Genomic DNA, 6667 nt, shown 5'->3' on the forward strand with positions numbered 1-6667 from the left:
TTTTATCTTTTTCGTTTTTTTTTTTTTTTTTTTTTTTTTTTTTTTTATTGGTACCAGGGATCGAACTGGCGATTGCCTGCTTACAAGGCAGGCGCTTATGCCGCTAAGCTAAATCCCCAGCCCCCGTTTCCTCGACCGGCGTTTTTCTCAGCCTGCTCGGCAGAGTAGCCGCCCATGAAAATCATAGGACGGCGGTCGCGACAGAGTGGAACGGGGCGTCACTTCCTGTGCCGGCTGAGAGAAGGGAGGGTTCCCTGTAGCGGCCTCTCGGTGGGGAGCCGCTTCTGGAGAAGAGCTCCAGGGCGGAGCGGATGGCTCTCTATCTCCTCCCCGCCAGAGAGCGCCGGGGAACTGGGTCTGGTCATCAGCGTGCCGACCTTCTCCCATAAGCATTTCCTTGTTCCACCCCCGGTTTCCCCGATTGGCGTTTCTCTCAGCCTGCTCTGCAGAGAACTCTGCGTACCAGGCTCGCCAATCCAGGTAACTGCCCGAGGGCAGACACGCCTTTGTCAGCTGAATCCAGTCCGCGGGGGTGAGGGGCCCAGAAGACAGATTCTCCAGCATGGCAATGGTGTAAGGCGCAGTCGGCCCAAAGGTTGTAACTGCATTTTTAAGTTCTCTAATCTGCTTTATCTCAAAAGGCTCCCATACATTGCGTCCCTGGCCCATAGCTACTTGTACAGGAAATATCCCGTAGGGGCCACTATCTATCCCAGGTGGATGTACCTCATGAGACAAGCGTCCCCCCTGCCAAAGCCGCCTGTAAAAATACCGACCCGCCGGCAGCGGAGCATAAGACAGCGGCCGTGATTGGGCGGAAAATGGGGGCCCATGCATCACTTCCTGTTCTGGCGAAAGGGGAGAGAGCTCCCAGGCGGCCGCCTCGTGGCGAGGGATCGCCTCCCTCTCGCGCCGGGGCGCACTCAGGAGCTCTCTACTCCTCCGCAGACCAGGTTGAGCAGAGCGCAATTCGCGGCGTGACGCTGGAAAAGAACCCTGCGACTCCTTATTGAGCGACTTAGGCTCCTGACAGCTGGTCTCTTTGGCCTCCTTGCCATTCAACTTTCCCTCGTCCTCGGAGTCAGACGACTCCGAGGCTAGAGCCCCGTCCTTCTCCTTAGCATCTTTGTTCCCCTTGACGGACCCCTCTCGGGAGCTCCCTGACTGGGCCTGCTCAAATACCCTGCGTACTTTTGTAAGCTCTTGAGAGCTTTCTCCACAACCACCCTCGCTCTTAGTGTTGCTACCTAACATGTTTCCCATCTTTTAATATGTTACTCACCGCGTGAGGCCCAAGGAATCCGCCACTTACGCGTGAGCCTGAGGGGAGTCTAAAAGCCCTGTAGGTGCGCGCCACCCAGAGCCCAGGCTTATCCCCAACTCACCTGTCTCGCAGCTCTGTACTGGAGCGTTGTCCACTTCCACGTCTCGGGGGTGATCAGTCCCCGGGCGGGCCTCCAAATGTCGATGTCCGCTCCCGGCCGGCAGGAAGGACACACGACAAAGTCTGGTAGTGGACAACCTTTTCTTTTTATTTTCCTTCTCCGTACAGCCTGCCCTGGGTTCTCTCCCAGCCGAAGCCTCCTCTGGTCCGCTCCCCGCGGCTCCTTCCGGGCTTCGCTCCGAAGCCTCTACCGGTCCGCTCTCCGCGGCTCCTTCTGGGCTTCTACTTTCGGGCTTCTACCTGGCTTCTTCTTCCGCCCAGGGGTGGCACCGGTATATATACGGGTACAGTGTCCAATCATGTTAAAGTAAGCAAGGCAAGCTGATTGGCTAACATCATCAGTTGCCAGGCAGACTATATTGTTGAGCGGGTTGCTTACGCGGTAAGCAGGAAACTAACGTGCTCGATGGGAGGGGTAATCTACCTCAGGCCTCACTCTTTACTACAGGCCTCACGTCCGCCAAGTGAGGCGACCGGGCTCGGGGCTGCGGCTCCCAACACAGAAGAAAATGACAAACAAAATGATTCCCAAATAGGCAGTGAAGAAGAAAACGGCAAGCGAAACGATTCCCAAACAGGCAGTGCACAACACACACCTCCAGGGGAGCCCATAAAAGTCAGGCCGGGGCTGACTATCCTTAGACAATGTAGCAACCAGCTGAAAAGGAAGCGCACAAATAACGGAAACATTAACAGAACTGGCAGGGCAATCACAAAGGATCATCGCAGACACTCTCAATCTCCTCTCAGTAGTGTAAACCAACTTCCAGGTGCCCTGAAGAAACTGCAGGAAAGGGGATACAGGCAGGCTCGCGTTGTTGTCGGGTATGTGGAGTCTCTAAACTTAGGGAGTGAGTTGAGCCTGTTTCCCAGTTGGCGACAGGCCCTTCTTCATCGCGGTGTCTCACACATGGCCAGAATGTGTCCGGATCATGCTTAGGTGAGCTGTTTTCTATTACTGCACACACGCACACACCCCACACATTGTAAATACATGATAGAAGCCATCGGTTTATGTGGCTGCAAACAAAACCACCATGACGATGATCACAAATCAGGCATCACTCGTCCAGGATGCTGTGTCTCAATTCGCTGCACCCTTAGGCTGCACACACAGGTGGGGCGTGAACGCGGCTCCCAAGGCGATGGCTGCCTTCGCCCCAGCCGCTTCCTCAGGACAGCCCGCCCCTCTGCCGTCCACACCGCGCTCCTGCCTGCTGGTCGGGTACTGCTCTTCCGAGGGGACCCGCAGCCCGGCTCCCCCTGGCGGGCGACCCGCGCCCCTCGCCCGGCCCTGGTTCCCGGCCTCACCCTCAGCAGCCGGGCTTCGAGGGCCGCGTAAGACCGGGGACACTGTGATCACGGGCCCAGGGGCTGACACCGTGTCCATCGCGAAGGACCGCTCCCGCGGACCTGGGCGGCCGGGGCCTGACCGGCAGTGGCAAAGAGTCCTTCCCAGAGGCAGCAGGGGCCGAGACTGCACAGCTACACCTTTTGCTTCATGCTGTGCTATGATCCCTTATCACACACAGACCGTCTCCAGAGCGATGCCGCCACGTGCTTGCAGAGAGGGGGCGGGGCGCGAGCGTCCAATGAACGAGGCCGGGGTCTGGAGCGCCCAATGAGCGAGGCCGGGGGCGGGGCCCCGTGTCCGCTGAGCAATGCCAGGCGGGTAACCGCGCTAGGGCACCAGTCTGAGGCGCCCTCAGCGCTGGACCAGGATATCAGGCTTGGCGCGCATCGCTTCTTGGCTCCCTCCCTCCCTCCCCTTGGGTGAATGTTCTTAGTTCTTATCCTTGTGTGTTCTTCCAGGCTGAAAAGTACCGAAGGGTTGCAAATCAGAACCCAATGGTATTGATCACACTTTGAATTTTGTTGCCTGAGCAGGGGAGTGTTAGGAAACTAGTCGACTCTGTAGCTGTACAATTAAATTTCATTAATGTTTTGTCACCTTTGATTTACTCATGACTATAATTGTCATCATTCTGTGTTGAAACTCGTAGTATAGCTCTTTTTTTTTCTTTTTCTTTTTTCTTTTTTTGTCTTTTTCATTTTTATCGGTACCGGGGATCGAACTCACGACCGTCTGCTTGCAAGCAGGTACTTATGCTGCTGAGCTAAATCCCCAGCCCCCTATAGCTCTTTTTTTTTGTGCATGGCAAGCGCCAGTCTGCTTTCTGCTTCTTGTTTTTTTTTTTTTTCTTTTGTTTGTTTTGTTTTTGTTTTTTTGTCTTTTCATGGAAAGTTGAATCCTCCTGCCTCAGCCTCCCGGAACACCAGGGGAGCACCAACCTGCCGGACTTTAGCCGCTATCTTATGACACTGCCTATGCCTCTCACTGAAGCATCTGGAAAGGTTGCTTTGTGGAGGAGGAAGGACAAGGACATAGTCCATGCTCGGTGTTAGTCTGCATCTCCCCCTGTCCTGTGTGGTGAGAAATCTAGGCAAGAAATTGTAATCCTGGGAGGTACTGAGGAAACCAGAGCCTCATGGAGGGCGTTTCCTGTGCGTGGGGGGAGACTGAGAGATGCAGACAAGCTGGAGGGCAGGACACCCAGAGCAGTGGCTCTCCCCACGCCTACCCACTACCCGACACCGCCCCCCTCCCCCCAAGCTCCAGCAAATGGCGCTCTTTCTTTGAGAGAGGCTCTGGCTATGCAGTTCAGGCTGGCCTGGATGTCACTATGGAGTCCATGCGGGCCTGAAACTCATTGAGTTCCTCCTGCCTCAGCCTCTGAGAGCTGGGTTTCCATGGTTGGATCAGCACGCCCAGCTCCAATCATGATTTCTCCTCCCACTCAAGCAGGGCGAGGTGTCTGATGGGTGTCACCCCAGCGCTGGGATGCTGAGGCCCAAGGACTGCTGGGAGTTGCAGGCCAGGGGAGGCTGGTGAGTTGAAGCCAGTGAGAGCTCTCCCTGCCAGCCTTTCCATCTTTCCCTTTCTTGGCTCTGGGTGTGCTCAAAGAAGGGGCTTCCCATTTCAGCCCACTGGGGGAAGGCTGAGTGTTGCAGGGCGTGGGACGGGACCCTCATGCTCTTGGAAGCAGAGGCAGCTGTGGAAGTCCAAGTGGTGGCCTGCATTTGAGGCTCTACAGGGAGAAAGGTGAGCAGCCAGCAGTGACAGAGCTGGCCTCTACTCCCCGCACGCTGGGAGGCTGAGGCCAGAGGATGGCCACAATGTCCAGACCAGCCGCACTAGGTGTCGAGAGCCCATGTGCAAAGGAAGAAAGAGGCGGACATGGCGGTGACGGTGGTGCTGGCCTGTACAGGCAGCAGTGTGGAGGCTGAGGTAGGAGGGTTGTGAGAAGTGGGAGAGCCGCTTAGCCTCCAGGGTGAGTTCAGTACCAGCCTGCGCTGCAGTAGAATCACATAAATAAATATATAAGTAAATAAAGGAGTAAATGAGTGAATGAACGAATAAACACAAAATTGTAGAGACGAGGGTAGAAGAGAAAGGCAGCATCTATTTGTTGAATTGCCTCCTGGTAGTGCAGCTTGAATTCAGAAGCCAGGCCAAATGGACATCCCCAATAGACTGTTCCACTTGACATAGTGCCCGATGCCAACACATGGTGAGGAGCCTGAGTGGCAAGACTTCATAGAGGACCCGAAGGCCTGGAGCATGGTCAGAGCTCCCACCCCACCCCAACCACACCCCCACCCCTCGCGTAGCACTGAATTGTCCTGAGTGTGGGGAGCAGGTGTCCCCCGCCACCAGGGCCCGGGCTGGCCTCCACTTTGCTGTAGGGCGCAGGCCGCACCTGAGGGCTCCAGGCCTCCTAGGTGAGTGGCATCCTGGGTGGTGTGGTGGCGGGCAGCAGGCTGTTGCCTGGCGGGCAGACATCTCTGAGCACAGCTGCTTGGCAGCTGCGAGATGGAAGATGGTGGTGCAAGTCGCCTGTCTGTCTGGCTCCCACTATGTCTGTGGGGCGCCCAGTGGACCCCAGAGCAGTTGGGCCCTGCTCACAGGCGCAAGGAGCCCCAGAAAGTAGAGCGACCAATCCACAGGAGGGGCAAGAGCGCGGGCAGCCACAGGCCGCAGGGCACACTGAGGACGACGTGCAGGGCCAGGTGGGCGTGCAGGGGCTGCCCCCAGGCTGCAGCAGTCAGGTCGCCTGGGTGGAGCGGGTGGCTGTACACACCCCGCAGCATGGCCAGAGCCCGTGGCTTGGCTCGCTCCCCGCTGCCCAGGCTGCGCACCAACTCCAGCAGCCAGCACCGCGCCCCCGCCGGCCTCCCCACGCTCACGCGGCCATCCTCCATGGCCCAGGCCTCCAGCTGGATCAGCGTGGGGCTGTGCTCCTCCAGGCGCCGAAGCTGGCCTTCCCCGTGTGTGTCCCTTGAGCAGAACACGCCTCCTCCTGCTCCGGGTCCACGTAGAAGACCAGCGACTTGCGGAAGAGCTCGGGCCGCGTCCACCAGGCGCGTCTGCCTTGGCCCAAGCCAGCGCTGCTGGCCATGGCTGAGCTGGGGAGACCGAGACCCAGAGGAGGGAGGGCAGCAGGTCAGACAGGCTCGGCCCTCCGGGCACTTGAGGGCCCAGGCAACAAGGCACCCAACTCTGGCTGCTGCTTCTCTCCCTGGGGATCCGCCTCCCCTTCCCATCCTTCCTCCCCCAGCGCCTCTCCCTGCCATCTTCCTGAGCCCAGAGCGGACCCACCTGGCACCCAACTCGCCAGCCTCTACTCACCTCTCAGCTTTGCACTAGAGAATGTCCTTGAACACACTTGAAATGCAAGGGATGTGCAAATGCCAATATGCTGCAGTCACCTACTGTTTTGTTTTTGAGGCGGGGTCTTTCCACTTAGCCCAGCCTGGCCTTGAGCTCAGGGCAATCTTCCTCCCTCAACTTCCTGAGACTGCTAAGATTACAGATGTGAACCAGTCCCTCTGGCTTACAATCATATCTTCTTTCTTTTCATTCATTTGATTTTTTGAGCTGAGGTCTCACTATGTAGTTCAAGATGGTCTTGGACTCATAGCGGTGCCCCTGCTTCAGCCTCCTGAGGGCTGGGATTAGAGATGTGTACCTGCGTGCCTGGCTCTGTTTATTCATTTAGTGATACGGAGGTGAAAGCCAGGGCCTCACTCATGCTACACAAGTGTCCTACCACTACACTGCTCACTCAGTGCTCCCAGTCTTTCCGAATAGTCCTAAGACTCGGCCCACCCCAGAACCTCAATAAAATAAGTCACCTGTTGCTGCCAGTTTTTTACTGTTTT

This window comes from Cavia porcellus, unplaced genomic scaffold, assembly GCF_034190915.1.
Source record: "Cavia porcellus strain 051 isolate PalLab524CR breed Dunkin Hartley unplaced genomic scaffold, mCavPor4.1 scaffold_6, whole genome shotgun sequence".
NCBI classification, from domain to species: Eukaryota; Metazoa; Chordata; class Mammalia; order Rodentia; family Caviidae; genus Cavia; species Cavia porcellus.